Raw genomic sequence first — 21,030 nt, forward strand, 5'->3', positions numbered from 1 at the left:
AGGGAGTCCAGGCTGCTCAAGCCTCCTGCCCAGCTCCGCATGGGGCCCGGGGCCCAGGGGCTCTGGCCCCGCCATCGCCCAGCGCCCCCCGCCCCCCCCCCCCGGATTCTTTGCACCAGCACCTCCCTGCTTCCCAGTAACCTGCTCCCACAAGCCTTTCTGGTTTGGAACATGCGGACAAAGTCGAAGTGAAATTCACATAATGTAAAATTCACCCTTCCTAATCAGCGGCATTTAGTACATTCAGGGTGCTGGACAACCACCGCCCCCGGCTGCTTCCAGATCGTTTCCATTGCCCACTGTCACACCCGTTTCCCCTGCCCCAGCCCCTGGCAGCCACTAATTTACTTTCTGTCTCCCTGGATTTGCTCATTCCGGGACATTTCGCACCAATGAAATCATAGAAAACGTGGCCTCTTGTACCCGTCTTGTTTCACCAGCACAATGTTCATCCACACTGTAGTGTGTGGCCGTGCTTCCTTCCTGCTTACGGGTGAGTAATATTCCACTGCATGGATTCCCCATGCGCTTTCATGGGAGCTTGTGTGTGGCTGGTCCGCCTGCTCTGTCTCTTTGAGAAGGAGAGAGAAGAGCCAGCATTTGCCAGGTGTTGTACCAGGGGGGCAGGAGCCCCTGCATCCTCGCTGGGCCTGGGAGGCATGTCCGGTCACCGTCCGCATTCGTGTATGGGAGCCGACGGGGCCGGGGCTGCCAGGTTTCACACCTACAGGAAGGGGAGCTGGACCCCTGTGCACGGGGGCAGGGGGCCGGGTGACATACAGACGAGTGCCTCCAGGGCCCTGAGCAGGGTGGTCCTTGGCGCCCACACCCTCCCTTCCCTGGCACGCTGAATGGGGCAGAGCTGACACTGGAGGGAAGACCAGCTTCACCGCACAAAAGGCAGGGTCCCAGAGCGACGCTACAGCCAGAGAAAGTTCCTACAAACATGCTTCCTCCCTCCTTTCCTCCTTCCCATTATCCATCCGTCAGTCCACGCATCCGTCTGTCTACCTATGCAGTATCCATCCATCTGTCTGTCCTCCTATTCTCCCACCATCCACCCTAACTCCCATCCATCTATCTCCCCATCAGTCTGTCCATCCATCCATCCTTCCATCCACTGGTCCAGCTGATGTCTGTTCGGTCAAGCACTGTGTGACACACTGTAAACGTATAACGTATGAGGATGGCCAACCAGCAGGAGCCTGGGCCAGCGCTGCAGCAGGGCGGTGCCCCCCTGCAGGGCTGGGCGAGGTCCCTGAATCCTGGAGGGAGATCCAGGCGGGCAGCCCAGGGCCGCCTGCTGGCAGGGGGCAGGGCCCTGGTACTCGGGGAGCTTGAAAGCCTGAGAAGAATGGACAGGGATCTCGGGCCCTGGAAAGCCAGGGGAGGACGTGGATACTGGCCAGGAACCCAAGGAAAGGAGTGTGGACCAGAATGAGGCCGCGTGACTGAGGTGGGCTGGGGGGCACTGGGCCCGATTCCGCAGACACACACCTTCACACCCTCTGGGGCCACGAGGACACGCCCAGCACCCCCAGGTCCAGGCCATCAGACATCACCACACCTGCCCTCCCAGGGCTGGTCACCTGGGCTGAAGGCCACCCATGCCTGGACATCGGCCCAGGAGACCTCCTGGTCTCCCTGCCTCTGCCGGGCGTCATGCTGAGCCGTCCCCACGTGGCCGGAAGCCGGGGGGCTGGCCCAGCTGTAAACGGCAGGGCGTGGCTGGGCCCGTCATACTTCTTCTTTTTTTGTTAAAGTTCAAATCTGTTGGACTGTGCTAAGCATGAGACTTGGTCTAAAATAAAACCGGAGCTGCGTCAGTGTGTGGGCTGGTGCCTCAGGCTGCAGGGCGCTCCACAGCGGCTGGGGGCTACAGGCGGCGTGCTGCTGTGTGGCCCCGGGCCCGTGCCTCCGGAGCCCAGGTGCCACTTCCTGGGAGCCCGAGGGCAGAGAAGCCGGCCCCCAAGCCCGGAGGCCGTGTCTCTGGTGGACACAAGGACGCACCGCTCGGGGCCTGGTTCCCATACTCAGTCTCCCCCATGAGCACTTGGGGCTGGAGTCTGTGGATGCCTCTGCGTGGCTTGGGAGCCAGCAGGCACCCCTGACTTCTTGTGCCAGGGAGCCTCGGAGGCAGAACGAAGCAGAGGCCGCTTTCTCCCACAAGGAGACAAACACGGCCCTTCCTGAGCCCCCTGGAGTGCGGGGCTCCGGGCTGTGCCCCAGCAAGAAGAGGCGCTCCCCAGATGAGGCTGGGGAGGGGCTGGAGCTTGGTCTGTTCACCCTCTTCTCCCTCCATCGGGGGCTCCCAAGCACTGGGCTCTAGGGCTTGGACATGTCTGGCCCCAGGAGTGTGGCAGGGCAGGTACTTCCCGGAGCCCAGCCGATGGCTGTTTTCCCCCATTCTTCCATCTTGCTGTAATCCTGATGTTGTTTGGGGCAGCAATGCTCCCAGATTCTAAAGTGAATAATTTCCCGGTCTCCCTTGAAACTGCGGGAGACATGCAGCAGAGTTCTAGCCAGTGAGACGCAGGTGCAAATCTCCTGGGAATTCTAGGAAGGTTTGGCTTTTCTAATATAGGTGCTCATCTGTCCTTTCCGTTGGCCTTCTTGACTGGAATGTGGCTGCTAAGGCTGGACCTTCAGCAGCCATTTTGTGACAATGAGGTGATGGCCAAGATAATTTGAACTGTTGGATCCTTGGCCTGTTGAACTAATGCTTGTAACTACTGACCTGCAGATTTAAAGATCAAATAACCTTCAATTTGTTTTAAAGCTGCTGTTTAATTTGGTTATCTTTAAAGTGGAAGCCAGTCCCTAATTGAGAAACTTGATAATAAGGTGTTGTCCCATTCAGAGGTTCCACGTCCCTTGGGTCGTGCCCTTGGGTCCTGCTCCCTTGTGACATTATGCCCATAGCCCTGATAAGGAGCCAGAAGGATCAATCACTACCTTCCTCTTCAGGAACGCTGGGCTCTCTCTCCTCCTCAGCCAGGAGAAGAGACCCAGCCCTTCAGGACAGGTGGGGACATGAGGTGTAAGCTGGGGCCAGTCTGTCTGCATCTCTCTCCCGCTTCCTCCATTAGGAAAACCAAGTGATGGTTCCATGTGGACACATTCCCTTCTCTGCAGCCCCCCCAGGATGCGGCCGGCACAGCTGGGCCAGGCATTCCACACTGGACACATTTGCTAAGTGAGTGCCCAGGAGGGACCTGCTTGCAACTTGGTCCAGGGGGGAAGCAGACAAGATGTGTGCCCAGGTGGCCCAGTGCCAGGCGAAGGCAATGAAGACACAGAAGGCCAGAGGGGCGGCCTGGCAGAGGAGAGTGGGCACTGGAGGGGGAGCCTGGCTGGGGAGAGTGGGGCAGCCTTCCGGGTGAAGGCGAAGCCTGAGCGAGGCCAGAAGCAGTAGGACTGGGGCAGCCAGGCCCCTCAGAGGCTGGGGGTGACGAGCCCGGGAGCTTGTCTTGTGGGTGGCAGGCAGGTGGGGAGGGTTTCCAGGGCAGACAGGGTGACAGCAGAGTGGATAAGGGGGGGCCCGAGGAAGAAGAATGGAGCTAGGACCAGTGCAGTAGGCCAGGAAGGAGAGCAGCAGTCTGATCTCTCCAACCTCAGCAGGCAGCAGCCCTGCCCCCGGGTGCCCCCCGAGCATCCCTCCTTGGAAGCCCCTTGCAGGGGTCTCCCCAGAAGACACGTCTGTGCCCTAACAGGAGAACCTGTGAATGCGACCTTATTTGGAAAAAGAGTCTTTGCAGATGTAACTAAGATAAGGAGCTCAAGGTGAGGTGACCCTGGATCTAGCGTGGACCCTGAATCTGCTCACGGAAGTGCTCTGAGACGGAAGAGAAGACGCAGGGGAGGAGGCCGTGTGAAGGCGGAGGCAGGAGGGATGCGGCCACAGCCCAGGGACGCCTGGAGCCCCCAGAGGCTGCAAGAGGCAGGCAGGAGCCTCCCCTGGAGCCTCTGGAGGGAGACAGCCCTGCGACACCTAGATTTCAGCCCAGTGAAACTGATTTGGGGCTTCCGGCCTCCAGGACTGGGAGAGAATAAACTGTTGTCCGTAGCCACCTGCCTGGTTTGTGGTCGTTTGCTAGGGTAGCTCCAGGACACTCATACACACCAATGCCGAACGAAGCGAAGAAACAGGCTCCCGCGGAGACCCCGGCCGGCGCGGGGGTGGGGGTCCGGGAGCCCCGGGTCCGGGAGCCATCGTGTGACTCTCAGGTGAGTTACCTGCTCAGCTGGATTTTACGTTTGGAGGGCGAGTGAAGGGCTCCAGAGGCTCCTGAAAGAGTGATATTTCCAAGCGGCTGACTCACTTCAGGTTTGCGCTACAGCCCAACGCTCATTCAGCCATCTGGTCCCGCGTGCAGCCACCCACGAGCAGGAGAGGGACAGCACAAAGGTGGGGAGGGGAGGGATCAATGTGTCCCCCCTTGTCTCCACTGGGTTGAGGCCTGGCCTTGGGCTGGGGTCCAGTGTCACCCCCGCCCCACAAGATCCGGTGGTTTCACCTGTGGACACAGCCAGCAGGTCCCAAACGGCCTCTCCCATCCTTTCCCGGGACGCTCATCTGTGGCCCGAGGGGTCAGGGGGTCCGGGGCCACAGTCTGTCCCGAGGGGCTGGGCCCAGGACACCCAGGGGAGCAGAGCCACCCGCTCGGGCCTCTCCTGGACGGCACGTGGGGCCTCTGTGCCCGGGTCAGGACGAGGCGAGCACGGTGGGCAGCTCACTGGGGCCCTGGGGGAGCCGACCCGGCCCCCTTACTCTCCCATGAGATGACCGGGGTCCTGGCCCTAGTCGGTTTGAGCCAGGACAGAAAGAGGGACCCAGAGCGGCATTTCCAAAGCAAGAAACGGAGGAGCAGGAAGCCAGGCCACTTCGGTTCCGGCGATGGGGGGGCCCCGTGGGAATGAGGCCCGTCAACCCCCGTGAGAACAACCGCCCGGGCAGAGCCAGACTCCAGGCAGAAGCCAGACTGGAGCAGAACCGTCCACCTGAGTGTGGGGGCTGCTCGGGGCCCCCCAGCAAGGAGGCACTCCCCTGCCAGCCAGGAATCTCCTGAGCCGCCCGCCACGACGCACATGCCTGCCTAGCAGCCGGCTCCGCCCCTCCCTCGGAGCCTACGCGCTCTCAGCCGTCCCTGATCACAGGGGAGAGGCAGAAAGCAAGCCGGCGGGGGGGGGGGGAAAGGCTGGGCGGTTGAGCCCCTGGGCAGGAGGACAAAGCCACACAGCGCCCCTGAGGACACGGAGAGTGTGGGCCCGAGTCAGGGCCCTGTTCTGGCTCCAGGATCTGAGTTTCCAGGACTGGGAAACAGAGCTCACGGCCCGGGCGGCTTACCCGGCAGCACTGTGAGGCCTGGAGGCCAGAGGTCCAAAGTCAAGGTGTCGGCAGGGCTGGTTCCTTCCCGGGGCTCCAGGGGAGGATGCGGTCCAGGCCCCTCCCCCAGCTTCTGGTGGTTTCTGGCCGTTGCCGGTATTCATAGGCTGGTAGAGGCATCAGCTGATCTCAGCGCCCGCCCCGTGTCTGTGTCCAAATTTCCCTTTTTTATAAGGACACAGTCTTATCGGATTAAGACCCGCCCCCCCTCCCTGCCGCAGTTCCACTAGGACCATGACTGATCACATCTCCAAATAAGGTCACGGTTGGAGGTTCTGGGGGAGCTAGGATTTTGATGCACAAATTTGGGGGACACTGTTCAGCCCGCCACAGTGAGGTGTGGACGTGCTTGTCTCAAACCCCTCCCCCTAAGGGCGGGGCTGGTCTCATCCTCCTTCTTGGCGAGAAGGAGACCGAGGCCAGCCAGGGGACACCACGGCCTCGGGGAACGGTTCGGCCAAGGTGGTACGAGGGCACGGATGGGGCTCTGCACCCAGCCCCAGCTCTGCTGCTTTCAGATCGTGGGCTCCCCTCTCTGTGAAGTCGGGGCTAGGAGGGTGACATCGACCCTAATACTCTCCTTAGAGGGCTGCAGGGCGCCCACCTCACACGTGTGATGTGCTCCGTGCAGAGCCTGACACACGGCTCACACAAGCTTAACGATCAGTAACTGGAGGAGAAGCAAATGCCGCAGAGACCTTGAAAGGGTTCCATTCACCCTCCAGACGTATCCCAGAGCGGCGCTCATTGTGATAAAACACACGTAACCTGAAATCGACCACTTTAGCCATTTCCACATCTATAGTTCTATTGTGTTAAAGTGTATTCACGTTGTGGTGAAACAGATCTCCAGGACTCTTCATCTTGAATAACCTGAAACTCTGTCCCCATTAAACACTCGCCCCCTCCCCGTCCCCTCGTCCCTGGTCCCCACCCTCCTACGGTCTGGCTCCATGAATCTGGTGACTCCGGGGACCTCCTAGAAGTGGAATCGCACAGTATTTGTCCTCTTGTGACTGGCTCCTTTCACTCGGTGGTGCTCTCAGGGTTCATCTCAGGTGTAGCAAGGGCCAGGATTCCCTCCCCTTCTAAGGCTGAATTACAGTCCGCGGTATGAACAGACCACATTTTAGTTATCCGTTCACCTGCGGAGGGACGCTCAGGCCGGGGCCGGCTCTTTATCTGAGAACATCTGTCCTTCCCATCGAGCCTGACGGCAGCCCTAAATCTCCCGCAGTCCATCACCCGAGGGGAGGAATCAATGTCCACTTGCCCCAGACCAATGGCCCTCGGCTGCATCAAGAAAACTGACGGCGGCTCTGGTCCTCCTGGCGGGTCCCCTCTGCACCCGAGGGTGGGGGGGCTGGCAGGCTGTGAGTGGGCCAACGTAGGGTCAGCAGAGGAGGAGTACTGCAGGGCGGCTGTGGACTACGCCTGAGAGATCGCTGGGTTAGCAGGGATGGGGGCGGCAGGCCGGTCCAGGGCTTTGGGTTTGCCGTCCACGGGCGGCGTCAAGAGCCCAGTTTGTAGTCTAAGGCAGTGGTTTTCAACTGGGGCAACTGTGCCTCCACCCCTGGGGCCATCTGGTGATGTCTGGAGACGCTTTTGGCATTTACAATTGGAGGGGTGCTACGGGCATCTAGGGGGTAGAGGCCAGGGATGCTGCTAAGCATATCCTACAACACACAAGACGGCCCGGCAGCAAAGCATTTTCTGGCCCTGAGTGTCCCAGTGCTGAGGCTGCCGCCACTCTGGGGCCGAGGGCGGCCATGCTGGAAGGCACCTGGCAGTCCCCGAGGCAGCTTCACAGAGAGAGGCCCCTGCCCACCCTGGTGACGGTGGCCGAGGGGATTTACCACCCAGGACCCATCCAGCTCCTCTGTGCAAGGGCCGCTGAGTCCAGGGCAGTGTCACGGGGCAGCCTCCCACGGGGGCTGGGCAGACTCTGGGCACCACTGTACGCCTGGGCCTCCCTCAGTGGGTGGTGGAGGCAGGGAGGTTATGAGGACAGACTGTGATGTGGTGAGTTGAATGGTGGCCTCCAAAAAGATCTGTCCACGTCCTAACCCAGTTACCTGTGAACGTGACCTTATCTGGAAATAGGGTCTCTGTGGATATACTGAAGGTAAAGATGTTAAGAAGAGACCATCCTGGATTATCGGAATGGGTCCTAAATCCAGTGATTGGTTTCCTCATAAGGGAGAAGAAAAGAGACACAGGGAGAGGAGAGGCCGTGTGACGATGGCGGGATGTGGCCACGAGCCAGGGACACCTGGAGCCCCAGAAGCTGGAAGGGGCAGGAAGGACCCTCCCCTCGAGCCTCCAGAGGGAGCGGGGCCCCTGACCACACCTTGATCGCAGACTTCCCGCCTCCAGACTGGGAGGGAAGAAATGTCTGTTGTTTGAAGCCACCCAGTTGGTGACCCTCTGTTATGGCCGCCCCAGGAAACTCATACAGACTGCACTCAGCGCTGCCTCCGGGGGTGGGGCGCAGTGCACAGGCCAGGGCGCTCCTGACCCCCGCCCCCTCCAGTGTCTGTGAAAACCCTCCCCAGCGCCTCCGCTCTACCCTGCAGCTCCTGGGTGCTCCCTGGAGCAGGACCCTCTCCCACCCCGACAATGGCCCAGGACCATCCGCCCCCGGAAAACCATTTCCTATGGAAGCTGTTCCAAACGATGAACTCCGATCACACGGCCTGAACCCGTCGGCATGTCCAGCGAGCCTTCTCGCTACTTCCCCCGTGCACCCGGGACTCAGCTTCCCTGCTGCCAGGGAGAGTGGGAGATGTTCTGGGGAGGGGCTTCTCCAGGGTCTCCCGGGCTGACTGTCCTCCAGGATCAGCTGGAAGGGGGCTTCCCGAGGATGGCTGACTAGTCCCGTTTGTAATACTGGCACCAGGTGGGCGGGTGGGCGGGAAGCCTGCGCTGGACCCCGTCCAGACCCCTCGACTGGCCCGGTGGGGATTCCGGCCCAGCTCCCCCAGGGCAGTCGGATGGGGAACTGCAGTGTGTGACGTGGGGAGACTCTTAGCTCAGAGGAAGGCGCAGGTGCGAATCGGTGCCCAATTCGTAGCCAGCGGGAGGCAATTAGCAAACAAGGCTCCGCCTGGCAGGACCCCTCCTTGGAAGAACCTAGAAACAAGCCCATAGGGAAATCCAGCCTGGTACCCACTCTGCACAAGCCCAGGAGGGGCGCCCAGGCTGAGGACGATGGGCCGGTTCAAGCCCACACCCTCCACGTCCAGCGGAGAGGCCTGGGGCCATGGTACGGTTCCGGGCCTCGGTTTCCTCGCCTGTAAAATGGGGCGATCTCAGTGCCCATCTCAGAGCTGCCATGAAGGTAGAATGAGCCCCCGGAGGTGGAGCCCTCACGTTTGGGACCCTCCTGCGCCAGCTGGTAATGACCGCCGCTTGTCACAGACCTAATGTTTGTGTCCCCCAAATTCATGTGTTGAAGCCCTATAACCCCCAGTGGGATGGCGTTTAGAGGCGAGGCCTCTGGGAGGTGATTAGGGTTACAGGATGTCATGCGGGTGGAGCCCTGACCGCACAGGAGTAGTGCCCTTACGAGGAGAGAGCTCGCCGTCTCCCTCCTGCCACCTGAGTCCACGGTGCGCAATGCCCCCTGGGGCCTCCTCCCCTCGCCGGGACCCGCAGGGCAGCCGCTGGAGGCAGGATGGCCCTACAGGCAGGGTCTATGTCAAGGGCTTAAACAGACCACCCCTGCAGTGACCTGGGCGCCAACTGCCCCAGTGACCTACATGCCAGGAGTTTGAGGAGCCCTGTGCCAGTAACTCAGGACAAGGACCAAGTATTTATTCTTTATTCCACCTGGAAGGGTGACCTCAGCCTGCCCTGAGCTCGTTCGGCAACAAAGGATCGAGTGCAACAGGGGCCACCCCGAGACCCCACCTGGCTTCTGAGTCCAGAGGGAGCCCTCGAGGCACAGGTGTGGGTGAGTCGTGGGCAAGGCCGTCACCTCTGTTGTTCCGTGTCCCTGCCGGAGCCCTGCAGGGGCTGCGTCCTTCCGAGCCCTGGAGACTGAGGGGAGCGGTCACAGGCGTGCCAGGGGCCACGGGGCTGCCTAGCCTGAGGTCCGGAGCTGCCACAGGGCTGTTTCCAGGATGGCAGTGGGCCCAAGAGGAGGGGGCCGCAGGGCTGGAGAAGCGTCTCCAACACAAGCGGAGCAGAGGCCAATCCCGGATGGTGAGCCTTAGCGGGCGGAGGGCGAGCAGAGCCTGCGCTGACGGATGCGGCGGGCGGTCCGTCTGCTGTGCTTCCCCAACCAGGGAGCCTGGTACGTGGCTGGACAAGGCTGGGTCCCCGAGCGCACCGCCTGCACTACTAATCCCGCTCGTCTAGCGCCGCCCCGCGTGGCTAATCAGCTTCTCCCCGCATGTGTCGTCCTCTGAATGAGCTCCCTGCTCCTGCGCCAGAGGCCGTTCGCTGCCTCCGCTCCCCTGCGGCTTTTGCTGGCCTGGGGCCTCGGTCTCTGCGGCGTCCCGGGCACAGACCCTGGGCACGGATGGGCCCCAGAAGCCCTGCGCTGCCCTCCTGTGCAGCCTCTGCCTGAAGCCCATTGCAGAGCTGAGTCCCAACCTCCCAGCCTCAGTCCCCCTCCCCCCTGACCCCCCGACGCGGCTTCGTGTCTGTGTCCACCTCGCAAGGCTGATGGGGGGCCGAGAGGGGACCATGCACAGAACACCTTAGCACCTGGCAACGCAGCAGGCGCTCCAGGAGCAGCCGTTATTGTTCTTGTGTGTTTTTTCTGACACCAAATACGTCCATCATTCCCACACCAGCCCCCCACACACTAACTCAATCCCAAGTCAGCGCAGACCGCACAGGGCAGGGTTCGGTCCCACGGACGGCCCCTCCCAGCTCTGACATCGCCCGACCGGGCCACACTTCTGACCCGCTGGCTAGGAATTAGGGGTTCACGTGATCCCCTTCTTGGGTTCAGTAATTAGACAGAATGGTTCACAGAACTCAAGAAAGTGCTTTACTTACTATAATAAACTACCTGTTTATTTTAAAATTTTATTTATTTATTTTTGGCTGCATTGGGTCTTCGTTGCTGTGTGCGGGCTTTTCTCTAGTTGCGGCGAGCGGGGGCTACTCTTCGTTGCGGTGCGCGGGCTTCTCATCGCGGTGGCTTCTCTTGTTGCGGAGCACGGGCTCTAGGCGCACGGGCTTCCGTAGTTGTGGTGTGCATTCTCAGTAGTTGTGGCCCGCGGGCTCTAGAGCGCAGGCTCAATAGTTGTGGCACAGGGGCTTAGCTGCTCCGTGACATGTCAGATCTTCCCAGACCAGGGCTTGAACCCACGTCCCCTGCATTGGCAGGCGATTCTTAACCACTGTGCCACCAGGGAAGCCCCTACCTATTTATTTTAAAGGACCTGACTCAGGAACAGCCAGATGGAGGAAATGCACAGGACACAGTATGGGGGCTGTTTCCATACCCTCTTGGGGCCCACCCTCCCAGAACCCCAGCCTGCTGTTTCAGTTTTAGAGGGAGCTGCATTTTGTAGGGGTGACATGGAATCACTGAGCCATGGTGACTGAGCCCATCTCCGCTCGCCCCACCCTCCCCAGAGGAGGGTTTTTCTGGCCCCAGCACCCCCCCATCCCCTGTCCTGAAGCCTTTTAGGAACCCCCTCCTGCCACGCACACCAGAGTTGTCTCCTTAGCGTACAAAAGACAGTAAATCCCAAGGTTTTCAGGAGCTCTGTGCCGGGGACCGAGGACACAGACCAAGTTTATCTTTTATCACGTCACAGCTGTCACCTGCCCAGATACCCTGCCCCCTTCTGCAGTCCTTCCTTCAGAACGAACCCCTCTCGGCCCCCCATCACCCCATGTTTGGGTGACTCTGTCTGAGCCCCCTCCCTGGGGCGGGGCTGGCGGAGACCCTTTGCTGGACCAGGCGGGGTCTGCCTGGGATCTGCCTGCTCTGCTGCTGGCCTCTGCAGCTGCTGGTCTGCTCCGGGCCCCTCCCTGGTCCGGCCAAGTGAGTGCAGAGCAGGTACCTCTCCTGCGGGCCCTGAGGTCCCTCCAGCTGTGGAACCTTCTGCGCAAATCCTGCCTCAGCTGGTTCTGCGCCGGCCCCTGTCCCACACGGTGCCTGGCCGGAGTGCACGCCTGCGTTTTCCCGCTATTCCTCAGCCGTGAGGAAGGAACGGACCCACTTGGAAAAGAAATACTTCCCGGAGACCCCCACTGGCATAACCGACTTGAAAGACAGCGCTTATCTGACGTAACTGTCTCCCTGGTGCAAATGACCTCTGCTAGAGGGAAGCTTTGTCCTCCTAACGCTTTACGTGGACAACCAGAGTGAAAACAGAATTTAAAAGCTCTTACCAAGCCCCTGGGAGCCCACGTCTGAGCTCCGAGGCTCTAGAGGGGAGACAGCTTGTCATCGACTCAGGTCAGGATGCACTCCTAGAAGTGGACACGCCTGCCCTCTCCTGCTGGCCTGAGGGCTCAGCGGGGCTGGTGGCAGCGTCCTCAGGGCCTGGCCTCCGACCAGCGTGGACAGCCCTGGGCACACGCTTCGGGAGCCCTGTCCTCTCACGCTGCTCTCCCTGCAGCGGTGGCAGGTGGGGACTCCCAGCGTCCAGATGAGCTGTGTCCCTGCAGGGCTCTGGGTGTGGCCCACAGGAGGGGCTTATGGTGCTGCACCCTGCGTTCTGGGATCAGGGGTCACTGTGGGTGAAAAGCGTGTGTCCCCGTTCTAACTCCTGCTTACTTGGAAACAGGGTCTTTGCAGAGGCAATCAGGTTAGGATGAGGGCATTGCGATGGGTCCTAATCCAATGACTGATGTCCTCCTAAGAAGAGGGAAACTTGTTGTGTGACCACAGAGTCAGAGCCTGGGCCACATCCCAGGGACACCTGGAGCCCAGAAGCTGGAAGAGGCAGGAAGGACGCTCCCCAGAGCCTTTGGCCGAGAAATCTGGACAAACCAACCTTGTTAAACTAACCCTTATCTCCCAGTTACTCCCTCGCCATGGACTACCCCAAACCCTTTGTCTTGTCAATTCTGCACACATTCATTGTTTCTTTGTCTAAAAGATATAAAACCTTCTGGCTCCGGTCACTTTTTCGGGTCTTCATTCTCTCGGGAAGGCTCCCACGTACTTGCAAGAATTCCGTAAGATCTGTATACTTTTCTCCTGTTAATCTTTGTCAGTTTAATTTTCAGACCCAGCCAGGGTCCCGAGAAGGCGGAGGGAAACTCTTCCTACCCGGCAGCTTCAGAGGAGTGAGCCCTCACTTGCCCTTTCTACTTTATTCGGGGGGTTCTCTCACACCAAGTCCACAACGTGTGCCCTTGAAAACCGGGGACTTGATGGCCCAGAGAGGCGTCCTGTTTACTCACGACCTGGAAGCCGCCCGCCCCTCTGAGGTGCCGGACACCAGGCCGCGAGGACGACCCTTGCTGACACCACAAAGCAAGTCCACGGTCGCTGTCCCCTGGGTAGCGTGGGGAGGGCAGCCGGGGCTCCACTGGGACGTTGAGTTGCCCGTGGTCGCCGGCCGGGGAGTGGGGCAGCGCGAATGGGGCCCCCATGCTGTGGACCCCCCAGCACAGGGCTGCTTCTTCCAAGAAGAACAGAGAAACAGTCTCAGTGTGGTTGACCCTCCAGGAATTCCCTAGAAAATTGTGCCTTTGGAAGGCCGCCCATTTCCATGATCGTCAACACCAACAGGCGCGGGTCAAGGACACAGAGCTGCATTTTATGCGTTATTCTCAGAACATTTCGAAATCCAGGCTCCCCAGCAGGTACAGGCTTGCAAAGACCCAGAAGCCCCGGTCCGGCTCTCAGCCGATCCTAGCCGGCCTCTCCTGACGGCACCCGCAGATTACATTCTTAGGACCTGCCCAGCGAGACCTGGGAAAGACACAGGCTCACGACACTGCACACAGTCTCGGCCGGGGAGACAGGAGAATACCTATCGCCACCAGCGTTCAGGCTTGCCGCTGGCTCTGATTACAGTGGCAGCTGCCCCTCCTCTGCGGGGATGCGCACAGGACACAGGGCCTGGGCTCCCTGATCTCTGCCGAGCCCCTCCCAAATTTGTCCCTGATTTGGGACCAGTGCCACCCACATCACTCAGTTCTCAGCCCATTGGCTGATGGGGTACGGGGGTGGCTGAAGATGAGCCCAAACCCAGGACTTGAGTTTTCCTTCCTAAGAGAAGCCTTCACCCTCCAACTGGAGGCTGACACGGACTCACAGCTATGGCGGTGGAAAACACTCACGGTCTTTAGCGGAAGGACCCCGCTAAGGCCTGGGGAAGCGGGGACCAGTGATGGAAAACGCAGTCTTTGTCAGAGGATTAAGACCCCCTTGCCCTCACCTGCCTGGGGGTGAGTGGGAAACGGCTGGCCCACAGGTCCTAAGGCTGTGGTACCTCCTGCTTTGTTGATGTTGTAAGGTGCACGTGCCACCCACCACTCGGCCCCCTAACCCGGCCGTCTGTGCTGGCCTTTCCCAGGAGGAGGGGATGCAGTAAAACCCGCCGGGAATATCCAGCCCAGGCCGAGGTCAGGAGGCCGGCTTGGGCTGGCCCAGCAGAGCCCCGGACAGGCGTCCTCTATCGGCCGGGTCTCCCAGCTGAGCGGGTGTGTGAGCACCTCCTGGAAGGAACGTGGGTGGAGGCTGGGCTCTAGCACCCAGGAGACCCGAAGATTTATAGCTCAGTTGAGCTCCTGCGTGTCCCGTATCACGACGAGTAATTTATCGAGTGCGTCAGCTCGAAGGCAGCAACTGAAAAATTAATCCCCGAAGCAAACGATTAACTCTCAAAGGGGATGAGATGCCTCATTTCCGAGGTACCGGTCTCTAGGCGCTCATCCCGGACGGCAGTTCATCACTTCCCACCTGGGCCCAGGAGGGTGGTGGCTGCCTCTGGGCAAACAGTAGGTCACTTGGGCAGCCCCAGGGCCCATCGCTGGGTGTTAATTAAACCTGTGGCCCCAGGGGTCCCGTTGGATGAGTGGCCAGAGAGCGGACGCCCTCATAATGCAAGACAAGCAAGGGGCCAGCCAAGTCCCCGCGGACTGGGATGTTTTTTCCATTACACATGGGTTCTAAGACAGAGGATGATCTGGGGTCCAGCTGACCTCCACCTGGACCCAGTTCCAACAGTCTCTGGGTGAGTCGGCTGAGCTGCCATAACAAAGTCCCACAGTCCGGGCGGCTTAAACTACAGGAATGTTTCTCCCAGTCCTGGAGGCTGGAATCTGAGATCATGGTGTCAGTAGGGTAATTTCTTTTCTCTCCACGGCACGTAGACGGCCGTCTTCTCCCTGTGTCCTCACGGGGTCGTCCCTCTGTGTGTGTCTGCGTCCTGACCTCCCCGTCTAATAAGGACCCCAGTCCTGCGGGATTAGGACCCACCCCAGTGACCTCATTTTATCTTAATCACCTCTTTAAAGGCCCCACCTCTAAATACAGCCACATCCTGAGGTACTGGGGGTTAGGGCTTCAGTGTATGAATTTGGGGGACACGGTTCAGCCCATGACAGTCCCCAATTTTTTTTTTTTTGGCTGTACTTTGCGGCATGCAGGATCTTAGCTCCCCACCAGGGACGGGAACCCCTGCCCCCTGCATTGGGAACGTGGAGTTTTAACCACTGGACCACCAGGGAAGTCCCAACGATTTTTTTCTCATCCTGACTGCTCACCCTAGCTCCTCTCGACCCCTCGGTGCTGGAGGTCACATCCAAGTGATGTGTGGGGAAGGGCAATGAACCAGGGTCAGGACCCCCGGCACCCGGCCCTTTTCCACATGGCTTTGTGATCTTTGAAAGGCACGTGCCCTCTCTGGGGAACTGAGTGGGCTAAATTGGACAATATTAAGGTCCCTTCTGCCTCTACTGCACTTGGGTTTCAAGGGGTCATCTGGGTGACTTGGGTTCGAAGTCAGGGTGTGTGCTGTGTCCTTGAACAAGTTCACAGCCATTGCTAAAACCAGCGCTTCCTAATGACTAAGAGCTCAGTCCCACCGGAAGTTATTTCTCATGCAGGTGATGAGAAGTGGCAGCCTGGTTCCAAAGAGTGATTCAGGGCCCCAGGGGCTGCCATTCATTCTCAACAGGGAACTTCTGGGCCTGGGGCCCATCTGCATCCATGAGGTGGACGGATGGAGAGTGTGAGGTGACACACAGAGCTCTGGCCACAGAATGACAGCTCAGACCCATGAGCAAGCCTGACTGCAGAACATGGGCACCTGGGCAGTGGTGTCGAGCTGCGTGCCCCAGAAGAAGAGGCTGTGCACCTAGTGGACCGCAAGCTGGTGCATGGCAGGGCGTTGTGATTTGAATAAAGTTGTGAAGGAGAACCTGAAACAGCCTGGGGCCACTGAGGAGTGGGGACCTCTGGCTGCAGGATGTCCTCCATGTGGGTGATGGCCTCAAAATGATTTCTCTTTGGGAAGGAAGTGGAGGGCATTATCAGCCTGTGCTCGTGTGCCAGGGACTCCTGGTTCCACAGGAGCCTCCCCAGAGCTGCACGGGGAGGAGAAAACGCCACGTCTGCAACCCTGCCCCGAAGTCCCCTGATCAGAAATCACGCGCACCTCCCTGACCCGCCAGCCACTTCCGGACACCCCGCTTTCCTCCCTGGACCTCAGCTCTGATGGGATCACAGGGAGTCACCCCTCAGATGGACTGGAAGGCCAGTGGCACACTCTGGTCATCACCCCCGTGGGGCTCTGCAGAAGGTTCTAGGGCTGCTTCTCTTTTCTGTCCTCTTTGGGTGATGGGTTCCCTAAGAATCCCACTCTGCCACAAGTAAGAACCTGGGAGGATGTACATGATCACGTTTTCTTTTAATTAAGAATTTATATTGGGCTTCCCTGGTGGCACAGTGGTTGAGAGTCCGCCTGCCGATGCAGGGGACACGGGTTCGTGCCCCGGTCCGGGAAGATCCCACATGCCGCGGAGCGGCTGGGCCCATGAGCCATGGCCGCTGAGCCTGCGTGTCCGGGGTCTGTGCTCCGCAACGGGAGAGGCCACAACAGTGAGAGGCCCGCGTACCGCAAAAAAAAAAAAAAGAATTTCTATTTTGGAACATTTTTAGGTTTACAGAAAAATTGAGCATTTAGGACAAAGAGATCCCATGGACCCCCTTCCTCCCACCCAGTCCCCCTACTCGTAACAGCTGGCATTGATGTGCTACACTTGTTACCACTGGTGAACCAACAGTGATACATTATTATTAACTAAAGTCCTCAGTTTACATGAAGTCACTCTTGCTGATGTAGGTTCTATGGGTTCTGACAAATGCGTACTGCCATGCGTCCACCTGTGTCCCAGCATCCTATACAACAGTGTCACCGCCCTAAGAATCCCCGTGGTCCACCTGTTCACCCCCCTCCTCCCCAGCCCCTGGCAACCACTGATGCTCTCACTGTCTCCATACTTTTGCCCTTTCCAGAATGTCATACCTTGAAATCACACAGCGTGAAGCCTTTGCAGACTGGCTTATTTCCCTTAAGGTTCCTCCATGTCTTTTTGTGGCTTGGTAGCTCGTTTCTTTTCATCACCAAATAACATTCTACTGAATGGACGTACCACAGTTCTACTGAAGGACGCCTTGGCCGCTTCCGGGTTTGGGTGATTAGGAATAAAGTTGCTATAAATCCTCACGTGGAGCCTCACCGTGTTTTTGCAAAGCCACAGCCATGAGCGTCTGGGCGTCACAGCTGAGACTCCTATGGTCCATCACAGCTCCCATATTCCAGCTGCTCATCACACACCAGGCACTGCGCTAAAAGCTCTCCTTCACGCTACATTCACCACGTGCTTCCTGCAGGCAGGTCCGTCTGAGGGCCGGGGACAGGGCAGCCGACCCGTCTCAGGCTCGCGTGAGTTACGGACAAAAAATGGACAAACGTACCGTCATATAGTGAGTCCCCAGGCCCGCCCCTGCCCCGAAGTCCCTGCTGATCACCCTGAAGGGAGGGACTGACATTGCAGGGGCTCCACGTGGAAGCTTCTGGAAGCCTGTTCTGGAGGAGCTGTGGGTGAGGGAGCCCTGGACCTGGTCAGCAGCCTTGGCTCTGAGGCCTGATGTGGCCCCGGGGGGCTGCGTGTGGGTGAGCTCTCTATGGAGTAGAGGCCAGGACAGCAGCACGAGGGGCGAGGTATGGGAGTGCCGGTGGGATGAGGGCAGGAAGCCGGTGTGAAGGCTGGCAGTGCTGCAGGCACGGGGGCAGTGAGAAGCCCCTGCTCTTCCAGCCATGGCCCCCGACATCCCACATGCTTGGCAGCCCACTCGTCACGGCCCCCCCAGACCAGGCACCCCTCCTGGTGCTGAGTCCCTAGTGATGCCAGGGGAGCCGGGCCTGGAAGTTCCCAGGTGGGCAGGCAGCTTCCTGTGGCCACCCAGCTGCCTGGTGATTCCGAGGGGAGCAGCGCCCACCCTGGACCGGAGGCTGGGCTTCCTGCTGCCTGTGCTCCTAGTGGGGGAAGGGTGTCCATCACACATCCCCCCGCCCCCCCAGCAGAGAGAGGGAGGCCGGTAGACCAGGATGCGGAGCCGGGGTCTGAGTCACTGCTATTTCCCTCTTCAAAATGACAGGCTTGGCAAATACATTAAATACCAATAGACACAAAATGCCACCAGGAACTCTATCATCCTTCATCTTTCAAGCAAAGAAATGCCACATGGAGCTGGGAAACGGGGCGACACCACAAAGGGGCCTGGGTCTACTCTCTGTGGTGCTCACATCGCAGGGCCCGGCCATCCACCAAGAGGCCCTGGGTGCAGGTAGCCTCTCCCCCAAATGTAAGAGAGCACCTCTGCCCACCCTACTCCTGCCCAAACAGCAGATAGTAGGACGTAAAAAAAGGGTCTTGAGACAGATCGGCCCTCTCTCTTCCCGCCGGGGACCACCCATACCCTGGGGCTGGATACCTAGTTGGCAAAAACTGTGGAACTCTGTGGAGACCATCAGTGTAACTCTGTATAACAGCAACAACCAACCAAGACAGAAGTTGACAAACACCTTTACGATATCTTCAAAAAATACGAAACAGCTCGGGACAAATCTGGCAAAAGATGTCCAGCCCTGCACACTGAAAACTCTAAAACACTGTTGAGAGGGACTTCTCTGGTGGCGCAGTGGTTAAGAATCCGCCCACCAATGCAGGGGACATGGGTTCCAGCCCTGGTCCAGGAAGATCCCACATGCTGCGGAGCAACTAAGCCCGTGCGCCACAACTACTGAACCCACGTGCCATGACTATTGAAGCCTGCGCGCCTAGAGCCCGTGCTCCGCAACAAGAGAAGCCACCGCAATGAGAAGCCCATGCACCGCAACAAAGAGTAGCCCCCGCTCGCCGCACCTAGAGAAAGCCCGTGCGCAGCAACGAAGACTCAACACAGCCAAAAACAAAACAAAACAAACAAACAAATAAATAAATAAAATGAATTTAAAAAAAGTAAAGTTTAAAAACACTGCTTTATTTTATAGCAGTGTTTACAGTTTACCAGTAAACAGGTTCTTCCATTTGGGGACAGCATTCTGCTTATAAGTAAACCATAAAAATCATAAAATTAATAAAAAGAACAACAGCAAGGGAAATTTGGGCACAAAATTGAGGTAATAAATTAAGCCACAGTTTTCTTTTAATGTGTGTTTTCATGACCCAGACTGTGTTTTATGTCCCAGAATACTGACTTTTTGTCGTAAATGAAATACTTCTCCAGCTGATATTCAACCAGTGCGCATGAAATAAAGTTGAGTATTAACATTGCAAAAAACCCCAAAAAAACAGAAAAACAAACAAAAACACTGCTGAGAGATGTGAAAGACTGGACTTGAAGGAGCGATTCCCCACGACTATGGGGCAGAAGACTCGGGATTGTCTTAAGATGTCAGTTCTCCCCAACGTGATCCCAGTCAAAATCCCATCAGGCTTTTTATAGAAAATGATGAGCTGATTGTTAAATTCACACGGAAATGCAGAATATCTAGGATAACCAAAACACTCATGAAAAAGAAGACGAAGTTGGAGAACTAACGCAACCCGATTTGGAGACTTATGGAGAGGTAGTAATCGAGACAGTGGTCCAGGACAAACAGAAAATGGAAAAGAGGGCTCAGAACTGGACCTGCATTCACATGTGAACATCTGGTCTTTGACAAAGGCAACGGCAATTCAGTGGAGAAAGGACTTGTAGTCCCTGCTTTCACTTCTGCTACTGGTAGATTGTACCTTTTTCTTTTCTTTCCTTTCTTTCTTTTCTCTGGGTTAGCCTGGCTAGAGGTTTATCAGTTTTATTGATGCTTTCAAAGAACCAGCTTTTGGTGTCATCATTTTTCCTTATTGTTTTTCTATTTTCTATTTCATCAATTGTTGTAATCTTCACTATTGCCTTTCTTCTGCTTACTTGGCTTTAATTTGCTTTTTCTTTTAGCTTCTAAGAATAGAAGCTGAGGTCACTGATTTGAGTGCTTTCTCCTTTCCTAATAGAGGCATTCTGTGCTATAAATTTCTCAAGAAGAACCGCATTAGTGGCATCCTACACATGTTGATATGTAGTGTTTTCATTTTCATTCAGCTTGAATACTTTCTAATTTCCCATTGGAGTTCTACTCTGACCCACGCATTACGTAAAATAGCATTCGTTAGTTTCCAAATATTTGGGGATCTTACAGAGACCTTTCTCTTGTTTGGTTCTTAATGTGATTCCCTTGCGGTTAGAGAACACATCTGTATGACCTGAATGATTTTGAGTTTATTGACACTTGTTTTGTGAATCAGAATATGGTTTATCCGATAACTGTTCCAAGTGCATTTGAAAAGAAAGCATAAAGAGGTCTATAAACATCAGTTAGGTAAGTTAGTTGGTGTTGTTCAAATTTTCTATCCACTGATTTTCTGTCTATTTGTTCTATCAGTTATTGAGAGAGGGGGTGTTGAAATAATCTGATTATAATTGTGGATTTGTGTATTTCTCCTTGCAGTTTTTGCTTCCTGTATTTTGAGGCTCTGGTATTAGGTGCTTAGGGTTCTTATGTCGTTCTACAGAACTGACCTTTTTATCATTATGAAGTAACCTTCTTTAACTCTGTTGACATTCTTTGTTCTGAAATCTACTTTGATGCTAAAATAGCCATCCCAGTTTTTTGATTAGTGTTAATGTAGTATATTCTTTTCACCCTCTTACTTTTAACATATTTGCACTTCTGTAATCGAAGTGTGTCCCCTGGAGGCAAGCATCTTGCTGTTTCATCCAACTGGATAATTCTGCCTTTTAATTGGGCAGAATTTATACCATTTATATGTAATAGGATTATTGATATGGCTAGGTTTAGCTCTGTCTTATTTCCATTTATTTTTTATTTGTCCTGTGTGTAACCCCCCGTTCCCTCTTTTTCTGCCTTCTCTTGGGTTGAGTATTTTTTATGATTCCATTTTATCTCCTCTGTCAGCTCATTAGCTGTAATTATTTGGTTATTTTAGTGGTTGCCTTAGGGTTTATGGTGTATATCCTTCACTTTTAATCAAGTGATGTTTTCTAACTTTGCATACAGGATAAGAACCTTTCCACTCCTCTCCTCCCAGCCTCTGTGCTATTGGGAGCATACATATTACCTTTCCATGTTATATCCACAAAGTTGTTG

At 56.8% G+C, this 21,030-nt stretch overlaps 1 protein-coding gene across 1 annotated transcript in view; it reads right to left on the bottom strand.

Annotated features, from left to right (window-relative positions):
- SHANK2 (SH3 and multiple ankyrin repeat domains 2) overlaps nucleotides 1-21,030 on the bottom strand; it is a 154,493-nt gene that overhangs the window by 47,941 nt on the left and 85,522 nt on the right. The window lies entirely within an intron of this gene.

The sequence above is a fragment of the Aethalodelphis obliquidens genome, unplaced genomic scaffold, assembly GCF_003676395.1.
Source record: "Aethalodelphis obliquidens isolate GAN/ISIS:26980383/991018 unplaced genomic scaffold, ASM367639v1 scaffold69, whole genome shotgun sequence".
In the NCBI taxonomy this organism is placed as follows: Eukaryota; Metazoa; Chordata; class Mammalia; order Artiodactyla; family Delphinidae; genus Aethalodelphis; species Aethalodelphis obliquidens.